The sequence below is a fragment of the Arachis hypogaea genome, chromosome 13 (genome assembly GCF_003086295.3).
Source record: "Arachis hypogaea cultivar Tifrunner chromosome 13, arahy.Tifrunner.gnm2.J5K5, whole genome shotgun sequence".
NCBI classification, from domain to species: domain Eukaryota; kingdom Viridiplantae; phylum Streptophyta; class Magnoliopsida; order Fabales; family Fabaceae; genus Arachis; species Arachis hypogaea.
In genome coordinates, this window is record NC_092048.1 from 78936834 (window position 1) to 78956047 (window position 19214).

Below are 19214 nucleotides of genomic sequence, written 5' to 3' on the forward strand. Positions count from 1 at the left end.
TTATAGCCTCTAATCTGTGTTTTCTAGACTTGGATCTGGGCCAAAAAGAGGTTCAGAAATTGCTGGGAGCATTTTCTGCCATTTCTGCACGTGGCGTCTGTCACGCGTGCGCGTGAGTCACGCGTGCGCGTTATTTGGAGTTTTTCCTTGTCACGCGTCCGCATCAATTGCGTTCTGATCAAGGCACATGTCCGCGTCATCCACGCATGCGCGTCATTTTCGTTTTGCGCTAGGCACGCGTCCGCGTCGTCTATGCCTTCGCGTCGCTGCCTTTTCTTTAAAACTCCATTTTTGTGCTTTTCTTCCATTTTTGTATGTTTCCTTTCTGTCCTCTAAGCCATTCCTGCCCTATGAAGTCTGAAAATACTTATCACACATATCAAGGTATCGAATGGTAAAGGAGAATTAATTTTTGGTAATTTATAGGCTTTGGGAAGCAAGTTTCCAATCATAGCACAAGATCAGGAGGGAAAATGTAAAACCATGCAATTAGTATGAATAAGTGGGCAAAGACTTGATATAAACCACTCAATTGAGCATAAGATAAACCATAAAATAGTGGTTTATCAAACTCCCCACACTTAAACATTAGCATATCCTCATGCTAAGCTCAAGAGAAGCTATAATGAGTGAAGAGAAATGGTAGAAAGTATGAAATGCAACCTATCTATATGAATGCAACTACATGCAGAATGCTTTTTCCTACTTGGTTAAAAGTAAACAAATTTTCCAAGACAACATAAATCAGATTCCACTAATTCAAATTATACAATAAAAGACAAGTAAACATGTAAGAAGACAGCTCATGAAAGCAGGGAACATAAAATCAAGCATTGAACCCTCACTGGTAGTGTATATGCACTCTAATCACTCAAGTGTATAGGGTAATTCACTCTACTCTTCTCTAATCATGCTTTCTAAAATTTGTTCTTCATCTAACCAATCAACAAGTATTTAATGTACCAATACAAACATCATGAGGTCTTTTCAAGGTTGTAATGGGGCTAAGATAAGGGTGAGGGTATGTATATGGCTAAGTGAGCTATAAATTGAATCTTTGAAAAACCTAAGCTTTCACCTAACACACACACACACTCTCTATGTAATTCTAAAATCATGCTTAGCTACCCGAAATTCCAACTTTTGCATCACATACTCATGCATCAACTCTTCTTTTAATTTTATCACATGTGCATTGATCTTTTTATTAACTTAACTTTGCATTAGGGTAATTTTGTCCCCTTATTTATTTACTTATTTATTGAATATTGTTTGGATTTTTTTATTATTATTATTTTTTTTGTAAAAGCATAAAAATAAACATAACATTATCAATGCACATGAATTTTTAATTTTTCTGGTCTTACATGAGTAGGTACCCAAATTTCCAATATTTTATCAAAGTAAAAACATAACACATTCCCTTATTAACCCATGTTCCCACGGTTCCCCACACTTAATTGTTACACAATCTCTATCTTAGGCTAACCAAAGATTCAATTGGGGTATTTAATTGTTTTTCCGCCTAAGGCTAGTGATGTGGTAAAATATAGAACAAATGAGGATTAAAAAGGCTCAAAGTGGCTAACAAGGGTGATTTAAAAGGGTAGCCTTATTTGGGATAAGTGAGCAAAAACAAGTGATGGCTTCAATCATATGCAAGCATGTAAATACACTAAATAGTGGACATATAGAATGAAACAAAGCAAAGATTGCAATCATAGGGAAGAAAACACATAAGAATAAAAATTTATGGTTAAATAATGTAACCATATAAATAAGCTCAAAATCTCACAGGTTGTGTGTTCTTAGCTATAATTCATGTTCCAATTTATAATCTTCAAACAAGTTCAACACAAAAGTTTTAATTTAAATTAGTAAAATTTTATAAAATAAGGTCTTGAAAGGAAACTCATTACTTTAACCAAGCAGTGGTAAATATATGCACAAACCAAACAAATATGTAATTAAACATGCAAATACAACAATGAGCAAACAAAGAAAATAAAACATTGGTGTTGAGAAGAAGGTAACTAACTGGTGCACGAAATTGTGATCATCAACAATGGCACTAAGGACTTTGAGCTCTTAAACGTGAATCACACTTTGTCACAATTCCGCACAACTAACCAGCAAGTGCACTGGGTCGTCCAAGTAATAAACCTTACGTGAGTAAGGGTCGATCCCACGGAGATTGTCGGCTTGAAGCAAGCTATGGTCTTCTTGTAAATCTCAGTCAGGCGGATTCAAATGGTTATGGAGTTTAAGGTGATGAAAATAAACATAAAATAAAGATAGAGATACTTATGTAATTCATTGGTGGATTTCAGATAAGCGTATGAAGATGCTTTGTTCCCCTTGAACCTCTGCTTTCCTATTGCCTTCTTCCAATCATTCATACTCCTTTCCATGGCAAGATTTAGACGTTCCGGATCTCAGGAATGGCGGCCAATAATTCTAGCCTATACCACGAAGGTTCCAATCTTAGATTAGAAACCCAAGAGATACACATTCAAGCCATTGCTAGTAGAACAGAGGTAGTTGTCAGGCACATGTTCATAGGTGAGAATGATGATGAGTGTCATGAATCATCACATTCATCAAGTTGAAGAACAAATGAATATCTTGGAGAAGAAATAGACTTGAGTCGAATAGAAAAATAATAGTACTTGTATTAATTCATGAAGAACAGCAGAGCTCCACACCTTAATCTATGGTGTGTAGAAACTCCACCGTTGAAAATACATAAGAACAAGGTCTAGGCATGGCCGTGAGGCTAGCCCTCAAACGTGTCTATGATAGCATAAGACTTATCAAAGATGAAAATACAATAGCAAAAGGTCCTATTTATAGAGAACTAGTAGCCTAGGGTTTATAGAAATCAGTAATTAATGCAGAAATCTTCTTCCGGGCCCACTTGGTGTGTGCTTGGGCTGAGCATTGAAGCTTCCATGTGTAGAGACTTTTCTTGGAGTTAAACGCCAGCTTTTGTGCCAGTTTGGGCGTTTAACTCCAGCTTTTGTGCTAGTTTTGGAGTTAAACGCCAGAATTCTTGAGCTAACTTGGAACGCCTATTTGGGTCATCAAATCTCGGAAAAAGTGTAAACTATTGTATATTGCTGGAAAGCCCAGGATGTCTACTTTCCAACGCAATTGAGAGCGCAATAATTGGGCTTCTGTAGCTCCAGAAAATCAACTTTGAGTGCAGGGAGGTCAAAATCCAACAGCATCTGCAGTCCTTTTTCAGCCTCTGAATCAGATTTTTGCTCGGGTCCCTCAATTTCAGCCAGAAAATACATGAAATCACAGAAAAACACACAAACTCATAGTAAAGTCCAAAAGAGTGATTTTTATTTAAAAACTATTAAAAATATAGTAAAAACTAATTAAAATATACTAAAAACATACTGAAAACAATGCCAAAAAGCGTATAAATTATCCGCTCATCACAACACCAAACTTAAATTGTTGCTTGTCCCCAAGCAACTAAAAATCAAATAGGATAAAAAGAAGAGAATATACAATGAATTCCAAAAACATCTATGAAGATCAGTATTAATTAGATGAGCGGGGCTTTTAGCTTTTTTTGCTTCTGAACAGTTTTGGCATCTCACTTTATCCCTAGAAGTTCAGAATGATTGGCATCTATAGGAACTCAGAATCCAGATAGTGTTATTGATTCTCCTAGTTAAGTATGTTGATTCTTGAACACAGCTACTTTATGAGTCTTGGCTGTGGCCCTAAGCACTTTGTTTTCCAGTATTACCACCGGATACATAAATGCCACAAACACATAACTGGCTGAACCTTTTTAGATTGTGACTTAGCTTTGCTAGAGTCCCCAATTAGAGGTGTCCGGGGTTCTTAAGCACACTCTTCTTTTTGCTTTGGACCTCGACTTTAACCGCTCAGTCTCAAGTTTTCACTTGACACCTTCACGCCACAAGCACATGGTTAGGGACAGCTTGGTTTAGCCGCTTAGTGATGCCAAGGCATCATAGGCTAGTTTCACTAGCATTTTTCTGTTAGTTTTAGTTGTTTTATGCATTTTCTTGAGCTTAAAGTAACCAAAAATGGTTAAATGAAGAACAAAGTAATGAACCATCCAAACAATATGATTTTGATGCAAATTCCATGAGTTTTAGTTATATTACTTAAATGCTATGAATGAAAGAGTTCTCATGAAATTTTGCAAGACTTTGATGCAATTGTTTGGATGATTTCAGGGAAGAAGAGGCTAAGCAAGGAAGCAACAAAATCAATAAAGGAAGCTTGAATATCACATGTGGAGTTTAAGTTCCAGTTTAAGCCTAAACTGGAGCTTAAACGCCAAAATCATGAAGGATAAGAAATGCTGGGATTGAAGTTTAACCTCCAGTTTGACCTCAAACTGGAGGTTAAACGCCAGAATGAAAAGCCTCACTTAAGGAGCATTCCACGTTTAACCTCCAGTTTGACCTCAAACTGGAGGTTAAACGCCAGAATGAGTATGCCACCCAGGGAGCCATTCCACGTTTAAGCTCCAGTTTGACTCAAACTGGAGCTTAAACGTGTTCGATAGCTTTTCTACTCCAGGGTTGCTCTCTCCATCTCCACGTTTAACCTCCAGTTTGACCCCAAACTGGAGGTTAAACGTGTTCGACACATCCAGGGCCACCATTCTAAGCTTCCACGTTTAACCTCCAGTTTGACCTCAAACTGGAGGTTAAACGTGTTCGACCTCCAGTATGCCTCCACCCTTTTCTACGTTTAACCTCCAGTTTGACCTCAAACTGGAGGTTAAACGTGTTCGACCTCCAGGGCTGCCCTTCCTATCTCCACGTTTAAGCTTCAGTTTAACCTTAAACTGAAGCTTAAACGTGTTCGACTACATGACTCTCCAGGGCTACCTTCTTCCATTTCCACGTTTAAGCTTCAGTTTAACCTTAACTGAAGCTTAAACGTGCTTCTACAAAAGGCCTCACTGGAAGTGTCTGGCGTTTAAGTTGCAGTTTAAGCTTAAACTACAACTTAAACGCCACTCTTGAAAAAGGTTTCTGGGCCAAAAATATTGTGATTTAAGTTAGTCTTTGAGCACAAATATTAACTTAAACTTACTTTGGTATGAAACCCAATTGAATATCATGGTTTATGGGATTGGGCCTGAAGGATTGATGAGTTTGAAATCTCAATTTATTGAGTCATGTGTCATTATTTGATTATCACTAAGTTGGCTCAATAAATGTTACAGGATTTGGATCAACAACCTCATCAAGATTATGGATCATAAACCCAAGGCAAAAGGAAAGCAAGGAGAGGCCTCAAAGCCCAAGAAGCACAACTGAAGCTCAATATAGAAAGTGTATAAATAGGATAGAAGTTAAGTTAGAGGGGACTTTACTTTCACTTTTAGCTAGTTTTCCTTTTCTTTGTAATTGAATTCAGAGCTATGACTCACTAAACCCCCTTTCATTGGGTTAGGGAGCTCTATTGTAATTCAATGAATCAATAATAGTTTATCTTCTTCTTCAATCTTTTCTCTTGAATTTTGTTAGAAAGCTTCTCGATCTAATTCCATTGAGTAGTTGTCTTGGGAAAGAAACTACTCATACTTGGAATCCTTCGGAGCCTTGGGAAAGGAATGGAGGATTCATGCTAGAGAAGCTTTCTCACAGTGGATTGGATTGGGGTTTGGATGGATATTGTGACATGTAATCCTACCAAATTGTGGTTCATGAAACTGTGTGGTATAATCAGTGATCGAGCATCATCTCTTCTTATGAACATTTAAACCAAGGGATTGGGAATTTGTTCGTTTTTAGAGAGAATTGGTGAGCCAAGGGATTGGGATCCAATCATATAAGATTGCCAAGCAAATTCAATGAATGCATTGGTTGAGGAAGGGATAAAAGTTGTTTTGATTCGGAGATCTCAATATCTCCTAACACCCAATGAACTCCCCATTTCTGATTTACCACTTTCTCTTTACATTCTGCAATTAAATTCATGCAATCACCCCCATCCCTTTTAATTTCAGCAATTTAGCTTCTTGCCCTTTAATTCATGCTATTTTACATTCCGCAATTCTCATCTAAATCTTGATTCCGCTCAACTAGAACATACTTCTAATCCGAATTGCTCACTCAACCAATCCTTGTGGGATTCGACCTCACTCTATTGTGAGTTTTTACTTGACGATAACCGGTGCACTTGCCGGAAGGAATTTTGCCGATCGTGCAATTTCCTAAATCGTAGCATAACAAGTTTATGTGCATCAAGTTTATGGCGCCGTTGCCGGGGATTGGTTTTCGATTGACAATTCTCAAATTGGAAGCTAACTAGATTGAGCAATTTTCTCTTGCTTTGTTAATTCTGTTCTAGATACTTGTTGAATTTTAATTTCTGCACTTGGTTACATGCTTTCCTTCTTTATGCCTTTAAATTCATGCAACTAACTCACTGACTCACTAACTGTTTGAATTAATTCCTCAATTGAGCTAACCATACTCTTCCATTAACCAAGAGTATTTCACTTGTTTGTGTTTGAGCTGTGTTCTTGTATGACAGGTAGGAGAGGAGAGACATCAACTCCTCCATATACCGAACCAGAGAGGACCCTTCATAGACTTAGAAGGGAAGCAAGAGGGAAGAGAGTAGTGGGAGAAGAGGAATCTGAAGGAGAATCTGAGGACAATTTTGAGGAAGCTTTAGATCTCAACATGGATAGAGAAGTTCACAACCATGAGAGAGCTGATGGAAACGATGCCATCCCTGAGAGGAGGGTTCTTAGTTCATACATAAACCCAACCTCTGGGAATTGTGGTAGTAGCATCCAGAAACCACCCATTCAGGCCAACAATTTTGAGCTCAAGCCACAGCTAATATCACTTGTGGAAAATCATTGTTCCTTTGGAGGAAGTGCTAATGAAGACCCAAACCAACATCTCACAAAATTCCTGAGAATTTGTGACACTGTGAAGTCCAATGGAGTCCAGGAAGATGCCTATAAACTGCTTTTGTTCCCATTTTCACTTAGGGACAAAGCAGCTAAGTGGCTGGAATCATTCCCAAGGGGGAGTCTAACAACATGGGATGAGGTGGAAAGCAAGTTTCTGGCACGTTTCTACCCTCCACAAAAGGTCAATAGGCTTCGATCTGAGGTTCAGACTTTTAGACAACAAGATGGTGAAACTCTCTACGAGGCATGGGAGAGATTCAAGGACTTGACAAGGAAATGCCCACCAAACATGTTCCATGATTGGGTGCAACTGCACATCTTCTATGATGGGCTCTCTTATGAATCAAGGAAGGCTGTAGACCATTCATCAGGAGGTTCATTGAACAGGAAAAAGACTGTGGAAGAAGCCATTGAAGTGATCGAGACAGTGGCTGAGAATGAGTACTACTATGCATCAGAAAGGCACAACACTAAGGGAGTCATGGAGCTGAACCAGGTTGATACAATTCTAGCCCAAAACAAGGTGTTTGCCAAGCAACTAGCAGAGCTTACCAGGCAATTAGAAACAAAGCAAGTGGCTGCAATACACACACAAGATCAAGAGGAAGTAGGCATTGAAGGAGGTGATTGGGATGAGGCTAACTATGTGGGAAACCAACAAAGGCAATCATATGATCCACATTCCAACACTTACAACCCAGGCTGGAGAAACCACCCAAACTTTGGGTGGGGAAACCAACAAACCCAACCACAAAACCACAAACCTTACAACCACCACCAACATAACAATTCCACATACCAAAACTCCAACCAAAGATCATACCAAGCCACACAAAACACTTACCCCCAATCATCATATCATGGCCAAAATAATCAACATACCCAACCTAATCCGAACCAACAATTTCAAGATCAATTAAACCGGATAGAAGGAATTATGGCAACCATGAGTCAAGACATCATTGAACTGAAGAGCTTCAGGGATGATGTGAGAACTACCTTAAGAAACCATGGTGAAAAACTCAAAAGGATGGAATCTCAAGTAGGAGAGCTATCTCAACAGGCACCCAAATCAACTGCAGTGTTCCCTAGTGACACAGAAAAGAATCCTAAAGGGGAACAAAAGAGAGTAAGATGGGAAGAATGCAAAGCCATCACCATAATGAAGGAAGTCTCAGGAGAAGAAGGAATCAGGCCCTCAGAGCAGGAACCAGAAATCTTGAAGGAAGGTGTGGAAGAAGTTAAGCAAGAAGGTGGAACTGAGCAAGCCAAGGAACTGCAAAAAGGCATGATGGAAGTATACCAACCAAAAGCACCATTTCCTGAGAGGTTAGGAGGAGGTGAAAAAAGGAAAACCTATTCAAGGTTTCTAGAGACATTTAACTCTCTGCATGTCAATATTCCCTTTCTTGAGATTCTTCATCAAATGCCCACACACATCAAGTATTTAAAGGAATTGTTAAGCAAGAAAAGAGTTTTGAAGGGAGGACAAACGGTAACAATGAACAAAGAATGCAGTGCTCTCATCAAGAAGGACACACTCTCTAAGAAAACGGACCCAGGAAGTTTTCATATCCCTTGCATCATAGGGGAAACAAAAATTGACAGAGGATTCTGTGATCTAGGAGCTAGCATAAATGTGATGCCTCTAACTCTTATGAAGAGGCTACAACTGAATGAGGTGAGATCCACTGATGTAATCATACAACTGGCTGACAAAACTCAGAAGCAAGCTGAAGGGGTAGTTGAAAATGTGCTGGTGAAAGTGGGGGATTATTATTTCCCCACAGACTTTGTCATTGTGGACATGGAGGAAAGCTACTTACACCCTATCATTCTGGGCAGACCATTTCTAGCCACTACTAGAGCGCTCATAGATGTAGAACAAGGAGAGCTAATTCTGAGAATACATGAGGAACAGCTCATTTTCAAAGTCTTCAAACCTGCATCTGAGCCTGAACCAGAACCTGAAAAGCCTAAAGATGATAGTAGCCATCCGTGTTTGGAGGAAAGTAATCCAGCAGCTGAGACTCTAAAACAGTCATTGGAAGGCAAACAAGAGTTGCAAGAGTTAGAGCCACAAGAATCAGTGGAAACAGATCAGAAGGATCCTCCTGACATAAAGGTCAATGAAGAAATCCTCAAGAGAAAGGGAAGAGTGATAGGGAGATTGCCAAGAGGATGGAGAAACAAGAAAATTCCCACTGAAGGTTTTTCTTCGGGAGATAACGTGATATCAAGTCATTATCTGCCAATCCCACCTGGCCTCAAAACCATTCCTTCCTAGCTCCCTCAAGTGTTCACAATCAGGAAAGTTCTTTCTATGGAACATTTAGAGGTCATGAATGAATCAAGTGGGGACGTTTTCATAGTGAGAGGAGATGACGTCAAGCACTACAATCCACCCTAACAAGGGACAACCGTCAAGCTAATGACGTTAAAGAAGCGCTTGTTGGGAGGCAACCCAACCTGAGGTAATACCTTGTTGCTGTTTCTTTTATTTGTTTCAATAAAAAGGGTAAAGTAGTTTCTGTGCATTGCAAAGAATTAAGTTTGGTGTTTCACACCAAACAATGAATTCATGGATCAATAAGTCAAAGGGGAATGTGTGACTCTAAGTTTGGTGTTCCACCATAAAGATCAACTGAACACAACAACCTTTGAATTATATGAAAGGAACAACTATTCTAAGCAGTCACAGAAATGCTTAAAACCCTTAGTAGCAACATCATTCCAAGATAACTCAAGGATTCAAAGAACAGAGAGAAGTAAGTGGGAGACTAAGTTTGGTGTTCACACACCAACTTAAGAATCCGATACTTACCCACACATAGTTGAGCTAACCACTCAAGTGCTTGAGAAGCAAGCAACTTCATTACTCTTTGCAGGAAAGGAAACAAGAACCTTAAAGCATGAAGCAACATTTAGGAAGAAGAAGGAGAAATCAAAGTGTTTCCTGACAACAAAGAGAAAACAAGGAATTTCACAAGGTGGTATTGTTCCTTGATAATTCTTTAAAAAGGGCAAACAAAAGCATGCGTGTTCTGGTTTAAACTGTAAATGTTGAATCTTTCTGGAATGTGTAGTTTTTTTGTTAATTGCTTTGAATAAAGTGAATGCCTAGATGTTTGGATATAACTTCACCTTCTTAAACAAGTGCGTGCCATGCTTGTTCTGTTTCCAAAAATAAAAGAAAAGTTTGAACAAAAGTAACTTGGCTAAATTAGTGACAAATCAAGTAGAATTAAGTGGTGGTATGCATGCTTGATTGTGTAGTCAGATCACTAAAATTAGAGTGTAGAATTATCATTTTTTTTATGAAGAAAGTAAAAATTGTCTATGGATCTTGATGAATAAATGTCTTTGGCCATGAAAAAGAAAGAAAAAGAAAAAGAAAAAGCCACGGAAAAAGGCAACCAAAAAGCAAAAAAAAAAAAAAATTGAGAAAATAAGCTAGGTACCAATGGTTTGAACTTCTGAGACAAATGCCTGTGGTGTTTATGTATTAAGGATATGCTTGGATGAATAGGTTCTGAGGAGTGTTTCAACACTTGGTAACTTGGGTTAACTAACCCGGGATTATCAACCAAAAGTCCATTATCAAGAGCAACCTAAATACAAAACATTTAGTCACACAAAGAGGTGCTGGGCACCAATGTCTCAAGAAGAAATGTGAACTAAAATGCCTAAAGTGGATATGTGTAGTGCACTGATAAGAAAAAGAAAATGCCAAAGGCTTGTGCAACACATGACACTAAGCAAACAAGGAGCAAAAGAAGCTCTAAGAAAAAGAAAAGAAAAACAAAGAAGAGAAAAGTGCCAAAGACATAAGAATAACAAGAGGCCATAGCAATTTTTGATGGATGCAATGAAAAAGTGATAATCCTACCTGATAAGTATGAAAAAGTGATGCTGCAACTTTCTGCATAAAACCCTTCTGATGAACTTCAAATGCTTGCTAATATAGCCAATGTAATTGCTTTCTGTTTCATACTTTCTTCTCAAATAACTCAGGACTTGCTTAGGGACAAGCAAGTATTAAGTTTGGTGTTGTGATGCCAAGGCATCATAGGCTAGTTTCACTAGCATTTTTCTGTTAGTTTTAGTTGTTTTATGCATTTTCTTGAGCTTAAAGTAACCAAAAATGGTTAAATGAAGAACAAAGTAATGAACCATCCAAACAATATGATTTTGATGCAAATTCCATGAGTTTTAGTTATATTACTTAAATGCTATGAATGAAAGAGTTCTCATGAAATTTTGCAAGACTTTGATGCAATTGTTTGGATGATTTCAGGGAAGAAGAGGCTAAGCAAGGAAGCAACAAAATCAATAAAGGAAGCTTGAATATCACATGTGGAGTTTAAGTTCCAGTTTAAGCCTAAACTGGAGCTTAAACGCCAAAATCATGAAGGATAAGAAATGCTGGGATTGAAGTTTAACCTCCAGTTTGACCTCAAACTGGAGGTTAAACGCCAGAATGAAAAGCCTCACTTAAGGAGCATTCCACGTTTAACCTCCAGTTTGACCTCAAACTGGAGGTTAAACGCCAGAATGAGTATGCCACCCAGGGAGCCATTCCACGTTTAAGCTCCAGTTTGACTCAAACTGGAGCTTAAACGTGTTCGATAGCTTTTCTACTCCAGGGTTGCTCTCTCCATCTCCACGTTTAACCTCCAGTTTGACCCCAAACTGGAGGTTAAACGTGTTCGACACCTCCAGGGCCACCATTCTAAGCTTCCACGTTTAACCTCCAGTTTGACCTCAAACTGGAGGTTAAACGTGTTCGACCTCCAGTATGCCTCCACCCTTTTCTACGTTTAACCTCCAGTTTGACCTCAAACTGGAGGTTAAACGTGTTCGACCTCCAGGGCTGCCCTTCCTATCTCCACGTTTAAGCTTCAGTTTAACCTTAAACTGAAGCTTAAACGTGTTCGACTACATGACTCTCCAGGGCTACCTTCTTCCATTTCCACGTTTAAGCTTCAGTTTAACCTTAACTGAAGCTTAAACGTGCTTCTACAAAAGGCCTCACTGGAAGTGTCTGGCGTTTAAGTTGCAGTTTAAGCTTAAACTACAACTTAAACGCCACTCTTGAAAAAGGTTTCTGGGCCAAAAATATTGTGATTTAAGTTAGTCTTTGAGCACAAATATTAACTTAAACTTACTTTGGTATGAAACCCAATTGAATATCATGGTTTATGGGATTGGGCCTGAAGGATTGATGAGTTTGAAATCTCAATTTATTGAGTCATGTGTCATTATTTGATTATCACTAAGTTGGCTCAATAAATGTTACAGGATTTGGATCAACAACCTCATCAAGATTATGGATCATAAACCCAAGGCAAAAGGAAAGCAAGGAGAGGCCTCAAAGCCCAAGAAGCACAACTGAAGCTCAATATAGAAAGTGTATAAATAGGATAGAAGTTAAGTTAGAGGGGACTTTACTTTCACTTTTAGCTAGTTTTCCTTTTCTTTGTAATTGAATTCAGAGCTATGACTCACTAAACCCCCTTTCATTGGGTTAGGGAGCTCTATTGTAATTCAATGAATCAATAATAGTTTATCTTCTTCTTCAATCTTTTCTCTTGAATTTTGTTAGAAAGCTTCTCGATCTAATTCCATTGAGTAGTTGTCTTGGGAAAGAAACTACTCATACTTGGAATCCTTCGGAGCCTTGGGAAAGGAATGGAGGATTCATGCTAGAGAAGCTTTCTCACAGTGGATTGGATTGGGGTTTGGATGGATATTGTGACATGTAATCCTACCAAATTGTGGTTCATGAAACTGTGTGGTATAATCAGTGATCGAGCATCATCTCTTCTTATGAACATTTAAACCAAGGGATTGGGAATTTGTTCGTTTTTAGAGAGAATTGGTGAGCCAAGGGATTGGGATCCAATCATATAAGATTGCCAAGCAAATTCAATGAATGCATTGGTTGAGGAAGGGATAAAAGTTGTTTTGATTCGGAGATCTCAATATCTCCTAACACCCAATGAACTCCCCATTTCTGATTTACCACTTTCTCTTTACATTCTGCAATTAAATTCATGCAATCACCCCCATCCCTTTTAATTTCAGCAATTTAGCTTCTCGCCCTTTAATTCATGCTATTTTACATTCCGCAATTCTCATCTAAATCTTGATTCCGCTCAACTAGAACATACTTCTAATCCGAATTGCTCACTCAACCAATCCTTGTGGGATTCGACCTCACTCTATTGTGAGTTTTTACTTGACGATAACCGGTGCACTTGCCGGAAGGAATTTTGCCGATCGTGCAATTTCCTAAATCGTAGCATAACAAGTTTATGTGCATCACTTAGGTCAGGATTTTATTCCTGTGGGCCCTCCTATCCACTGATGCTCAAAGCCTTGGATCCTTTTTATCACCCTTGCCTTTTGGTTTAAAGGGGTATTGGCTTTTTCTGCTTGCTTTTCTTTTTTTTCTTTTCTCTCTCTTTTTTTTTGCAAGCTTTTCACTGCTTTTTCTTGCTTCAAGAATCAATTTTATGATTTTTTAGATCATCAGATAACATTTCTCTTTTTCCTTTCATTCTTTCAAGAGCCAACAATTTTAACATTCATAAACAATCAAATTCAAAAATATGCATTGTTCAAGCATTCATTCAGAAAAATAATAGTATTGCCACCATATTAAAATAATTAAACTGTTTTAAAATTTGAAATTCATGCACTTCTTTTTCTTTTTCAATTAAAAACATTTTCATTTAAGAAAGGTGATGGATTCATTTTCATAGCTTTAAGGCATAGACACTAATGATCATGTAATAAAGACACAAACATAGATAAACATAAAGCATAATTTTCAAAAAACAGGAAAATAAAGAACAAGGAAGTTAAAAAATGGGTCCACCTTAGTGATGGCGGCTTGTTCTTCCTTTTGAAGATCTTATGGAGTGCTTGAGCTCCTCAATGTCTCTTCCTTGCCTTTGTTGCTCCTCTCTCATGGTTCTTTGATCTTCTCTAATTTCGTGGAGGAGGATGGAATGCTCTTGGTGCTCCACCTTTAGTTGTCCCATGTTGGAACCTAATTCTCCTAGGGAGGTGTTGATTTACTCCCAATAGTTTTGTGGAGGAAAATGCATCCCTTGAGGCATCTCAGGGATTTTATGCTGCGGAATTTCCTCATGCTCTTGATGAGGTTCTCTTGTTTTCTCCATCCTTTTCTTAGTGATGGGTTTGTCCTCATCAATGAGAATGTCTCCCTCTATGTCAATTCCAACCGAATTGCAAAGGTGACAAATAAGATGAGGGAAGGCTAACCTTGCCAAAGGAGAGGACTTGTCCGCCACCTTGTAGAGTTCTTGGGATATAACCTCATGAACTTCCACTTCCTCTCCAATCATGATGCTATGTATCATGATAGCCCAGTCTATAGTAGCTTCGAACCGGTTGCTAGCGGGAATGATTGAGCGTTGGATGAACTCCAACCATCCTCTAGCCACGGGCTTGAGGTCATGCCCTCTTAGTTGAACCGGCTTCCCTCTTGAATCTCTCTTCCATTGAGCGCCCTCTTCACAGATGTCCATGAGGACTTGGTCCAACCTTTGATCAAAGTTGACCCTTCTAGTGTAGGGGTGTGCATCTCCTTGCATCATGGGCAAGTTGAATGCCAACCTTACATTTTTCGGACAAAAATCCAAGTATTTCCCTCGGACCATTGTAAGCAAATTCTTGGGGTCCGAGTTCACACTTTGATCATGGTTCTTGGTGATCCATGCATTGGCATAGAACTCTTGAACCATTAAGATTCCGACTTGTTGAATGGGGTTGGTGAGAACTTCCCAACCTCTTCTTCGGATCTCATGTCGGATCTCTAGATACTCATTCTTTTTGAGTTTGAAAGGGACCTCGGGGATCACTTTCTTCTTGGCCACAACTTCATAGAAGTGGTATTGATGCACCCTTGAGAGGAATCTCTCCATCTCCCATGACTCGGAGGTGGAAGCTTTTGCCTTCCTTTTCCTCTTTCTAGAGGTTTCTCCGGCCTTTGGTGCCATAAATAGTTATGGAAAAAAACAAAAAGCTTTAGCTTTTACCACACCAAACTTAGAAACTTGCTCGTCCTCGAGCAAAAGAAGAAAGAAGAGAGTAGAAGAAGAAGAAATAGAGGAGATGGAGGGGGCTTAGTGTTTCGGCCAAGGGGGAGAAGTAGTGTGTATGTTGTGTGAAAATGAAGGAGTGAAGATGGGTTTATATAGGAGTGGAGAGGGGGGTATAGTTCGGCCATTATGGGTGGATTTGGGTGGGAAAGTGGTTTGAATTTGAATGATGAGGTATGTGGGGTTTTATGAAGAATGGATGTGAGTGGTGAAGAGAATGGTGGGATTTCATAGGTGGGGATCTTGTGGGGTCTACAGATCCTGAGGTGTCAAGGATATCTCATCCCTGCACCAAGTGGCATGCAAAAATGCCCCTTTCTACCAATCCTGGCATTAAACACCAGGCTGCTGCCCATTTCTGGCATTTAACACCAGCTTCTTGCCCATTCTTGGCGTTAAACACTAGTCTGGTACCCATTTCTGGCGTTAAACGCCCAGAATGGTGCCAGACTGGGCGTTTAACGCCCATTCTGCTACCTTTACTGGCGTTTAAACGCCAGTAACTGTCTCCTCCAGGGTGTTCTGTTTTTCATTCTATTTTTCACTTTGTTTTTGCTTTTTCAATTATTTTTGTGACTTCACATGATCATCAACCTACAGAAAACATAAAATAACAATAGAAAATAGAAAATTTTCATAGAATAGTAACGATTGGATTGCCTCCCAACAAGCGCTTCTTTAATGTTAATAGCTTGACAGTGGGCTCTCATGGAGCCTCACAGATGTTCAGAGCAATGTTGGAACCTTCCAACACCAAACTTAGAGTTTGAATGTGGGGGTTCAACACCAAACTTAAAGTTTGGTTGTGGCCTCCCAACACCAAACTTAGAGTTTGACTGTGGGGGCTCTATTTGACTCTGTATTGAGAGAAGCTCTTCGTGCTTCCTCTCCATGGTGACAGAGGGATATCCTTGAGCTTTAAACACAAGGGAGTCTACATTCACTTGAATGATCAATTCTCCTCTGTCAACATCAATCACAGCCTTTGTTGTGGCTAGGAAGGGTCTGCCAAGGATGATGGATTCATCCATACACTTCCCAGTTTCTAGGATTATGAAATCAGCAGGGATGGAATGGTCTTCATCCTTTACCAAGACATCCTCTACAAGTCTATAAGCTTGTTTTTTTGAATTGTCTGCCATCTCCAGTGAGATTCTTGCAGCTTATAACTTAATGATCCCTAGCTTCTCCATTACAGAGAGAGGCATAAAGTTTATGCTTGACCCTATGTCACACAGAGCCTTCTCAAAGGTCATAGTACCTATGGTACAAGGGATTGAGAACTTTCCAGGGTCCTGTCTCTTTTGAGGTAATCTCTGCCTAGTCAAGTCATCCAGTTCTTTGATGAGCAATGGAGGTTCATCCTCCCAAGTCTCATTACCAAACAACTTGGCATTCAGCTTCATGATTACTCCAAGGTACTTAGCAACTTGCTCTTCAGTAACATCTTCATCCTCTTCAGAGGAAGAATACTCATCAAAGCTCATGAATGGCAAAAGTAAATTTAACGGAATCTCTATGGTCTCAGCGTGAGCCTCAGATTCCCATGGTTCCTCATTAGGGAACTCCATGGAGGTCAGTGGGCGTCCATTGAGGTCTTCCTCAGTGGGAATCACTGCCTCATCCTCCTCTCCATGTTCGGCCATGTGAGATGTGGTTATGGCCTTGCACTCTCTTTTTGGATTCTCTTCTGTATTGCTTGGGAGAGTGCTAGGAGGGAGTTCAGTAATTTTCTTACTCAGCTGACCCAATTGTGCCTCCAAATTTCTAATGGAGGACCTTGTTTCAGTCAGGAAACTTTGAGTGGTTTTGATTAGATCAGAGACAATGGTTGTTAAGTTAGAGGGGCTCTGCTTAGAATTCTCTGTCTATTGCTGAGAAGATGATGGAAAAGGCTTGACATTGCTAAACATGTTTCTTCCACCATTGTTGTTGTTGAAACCTTGTTGAGGTCTCTGTTGATCCTTCCATGAGAGATTTGGATGATTTCTCCATGAAGGATTATAGGTGTTTCCATAGGGTTTTCCCATGTAATTCACCCCTTCCATTGCTGGGTTCTCAGGATCATAAGCTTCTTCTTCAGAGGAAGCTTCCTTAGTACTGCCTATTGCTGCTTGCATTCCAGACAGACTCTGAGAAATCATATTGACTTGCTGAGTCAATATTTTATTCTGAGCCAATATGGCATTCAGAGTATCAATCTCAAGAACTCCTTTCTTCTGATTTGTCCCATTATTCACAGGATTTCTTTCAGAAGTGTACATGAATTGGTTATTTGCAACCATTTCAATGAGTTCCTGAGCTTCTGCAGGCGTCTTCTTCGGATGAAGAGATCCTCCAGCAGAGCTATCCAATGACATCTTGGATAGTTCAGACAGACCATCATAGAAAATTCCTATGATGCTCCATTCTGAAAGCATGTCAGAAGGGCATCTTCTGATCAGTTGCTTGTATCTTTCCCAAGCTTCATAGAGGGATTCACCATCCTTCTGTCTAAAGCTTTGGACTTCCACTCTAAGCTTACTCAATTTTTGAGGTGGAAAGAACTTTGCCAAGAAGGCATTGACTAGCTTTTCCCAAGAGTTCAGGCTTTCTTTAGGTTGTGAGTCCAACCATGTCCTAGCTCTGTCTCTTACAGCAAAAGGAAAAAGCATAAATCTGTAGACTTCAGGGTCAACCCCATTGGTCTTGACAGTGTCACAGATTTGCAAGAACTCAGTTAAGAACTGATGAGGATCTTCCAATGGAAGTCCATGAAACTTGCAATTCTGTTGCATTAGAAAAACTAATTGAGGCTTAAGCTCAAAGTTGTTTGCTCCAATGGCAGGGATTGAGATGATTCTCCCATAGAAGTCCGGAGTAGGTGCAGTAAAGTCACCAAGCACCTTCCTTGCATTGTTGGCATTGTTGTTTTCGGCTGCCATGGTTTTTTCTTCCTTGAAAAGCTCTGTTAGGCCCTCTCTAAAGAGAATTGTTCTTTACCTTCTCTTAGCTTTCTCTTCAAGGTCCTTTCAGGTTCAGGATCAGCTTGAACAAGTATGCCTTTATCTTTGTTCCTGCTCATATGAAAGAGAAGAGAACAAGAAAGTATGGAATCCTCTATGTCACAGTATAGAGATTCCTTGAGGTGTCATAGGAAAAGAAGAATAGAAAGAGGAGGTAGAGATGAGAGAATTCGAACTTATTAAAGAAATAGGGTTCGAATTGCACCTTGAGGAGGAGTGTTAGTCCCTTAAATAGAAGGATGTGAAAAGAGGGAAAGAATTTTCGAATAAATTAAAAAGATTTTGAAATAATAAAAAGAAAATTTGAAAATTTGATTGAGATTTTCGAAAATTAAGTTTGGGAAAGAAATTAAGTGATTTTGAAAAAAAAGATTTTGAAATTAGAAATTAAAAAGATATGATTGAAAATTAATTTTGAAAAAGATGTGATTGAAAAGATATGATTGAAAATCAATTTAGAAAAAGAAAGTTTTTAAAATTAAAATTGATTACTTGACTAACAAGAAATTAAAAGATATGATTCTAAAATTTAAAGTTTGATCCTTTCTTAATAGGCAAGTAACAACTTGAAAATTTTGACGTCAATCTTGAATTGAAGCAAGGATTTTTGAAAATAGTAAAAATAAATATAAAATGGAAAGAAATTGATTTTGAAAGAGATATGATTGAAAAGATATGATTTGAAAAAGATTTGATTTTGAAAAATTATGAAAACTTGAAAAAATGTGAATTAAAAACAAAATCTTCCCTCTAGTGTCATCCTGGCGTTAAACGCCCAGAATGGCATCCATTTTGGCATTTAACGTCCAAAATCCTACCTTTTTGGGCATTAAACGCCCAGCCAGGTACCCTGGCTGGCGTTTAAACGCCAGTTTTCCTTCTTCACTGGGCGTTTTGAACGCCCAGCTTTTTCTTTTTGATTCCTCTGCTGAATGTTCTGAATCTTCAATTCTCTGTATTATTGACTTGAAAAGACATAGTTTTGAAAATATTTTTTAATTTTTGATGATGAGAAACAATAAAAATGCAACTAAGATCAAATAAACAATACATGGAAGACACCAAACTTAAATGTTTGTATACAATGTAAAAATGCATATGAAAAACAACAAAACACACTAAACAAGAGAATTTAAAGAT

General features: G+C 38.8%; 2 non-coding genes across 2 annotated transcripts; one reads left to right on the forward strand and one right to left on the reverse strand.

The window, feature by feature from the left end:
- Positions 1 to 7124: 7124 nt before the first annotated feature.
- LOC112739715 (small nucleolar RNA R71) lies at positions 7125 to 7228 on the reverse strand. Its single transcript, XR_003170651.1, has one exon. It is a non-coding gene; the product is annotated as a small nucleolar RNA R71 (small nucleolar RNA).
- Positions 7229 to 17483: 10255 nt separating this feature from the next.
- On the forward strand, positions 17484 to 17591 carry LOC112739592 (small nucleolar RNA R71). The gene has a single exon (XR_003170522.1). It is a non-coding gene; the product is annotated as a small nucleolar RNA R71 (small nucleolar RNA).
- Positions 17592 to 19214: the final 1623 nt, after the last annotated feature.